Genomic DNA, 1,035 nt, shown 5'->3' with positions numbered 1-1,035 from the left:
CCTCCATTCTTAAGCTACACTGGTTTTCTTTCAGTCCTTCTCACCACAGGGCACTTATTGCTACCTGTACATCTGAATGTCTTGACAGGATGAGAGCTGCGTTCCTTCAGATCTCAGCTCCAACATCAGTTCCTTAGGGAGATTTTATGACTGTATAGTTGTTGTTGTTGCTGGGTGCTGTCAAGTCAATTTGTGCTCATAGAGACCCCATGTGACAGAGAAGAACTGCCCTATAGATTTTCCTGGGCTGTAATCTTTATGAGTGCAGATTACCAGGTCTTTCTTCTGTGAAGCCAGAGTGGGTTCCAACCACTCTGATCTTTCAGTTGGCAGCCAAGTGATTAACTGTTGCGCTACCAAGGGTCCTTCAACTGTTTCAGTTGTGCCCTGCATTACTGAGATAAGAATGAACTCCACTTTGTCTCATCAGCAGGATTTATTGGTGCTATTTTGGGGAACCAGCTTTCGTCAGACTTGAAGGTGGCGATTATAACTTGTGACTGGTAGGTTGGAGCAGTAGCCACTTCGGCTACTCCACTTGACAAGTTATGAGAGACCCAGTGGCTGGTTATGATTAAGTGGGACTCCCTTTCTGTTGGCGTTGTTGGGTGCCGTCTAGTTATTCCAGCTCATAGCGACCCCATGTGACAGAGTAGAACTTCCCCATAGGGTTTCCTAGGCTGTAATCTTTATGGAAGCGGATCGTCAGGTCTTTTTCTAGCGGAGCCACTGGGTGAGTTCAAACCACCAACCTTTTGGTTAGTAGCCAAGTGCTTAACTGTTGTGCCACCAGGGCACTTTTCATTTCCCTTTATGGGGAAATAATAGTGGCATGGACAAGAGTAGTAACAGTAGAGATAGAGACATGTGAATGATTTGGGAGAAATCTAGGAGCTAAAATTCTGGTGGTGTTTTGGATGTGAAGGAGAGTGAGAGGAGGTGTCCAGGGTGATTTCAAACTTTCTGGCTTTTACAAGTGGTCATGCCATTCCTGGATACGTTGTTGTTGTTGGTTGCTGTCAAGTTGGCTCTAAT

This window comes from Trichechus manatus, unplaced genomic scaffold (genome assembly GCF_000243295.1).
Source record: "Trichechus manatus latirostris isolate Lorelei unplaced genomic scaffold, TriManLat1.0 scaffold00176, whole genome shotgun sequence".
In the NCBI taxonomy this organism is placed as follows: Eukaryota; Metazoa; Chordata; class Mammalia; order Sirenia; family Trichechidae; genus Trichechus; species Trichechus manatus.
This window is presented reverse-complemented; position numbering follows the sequence as displayed.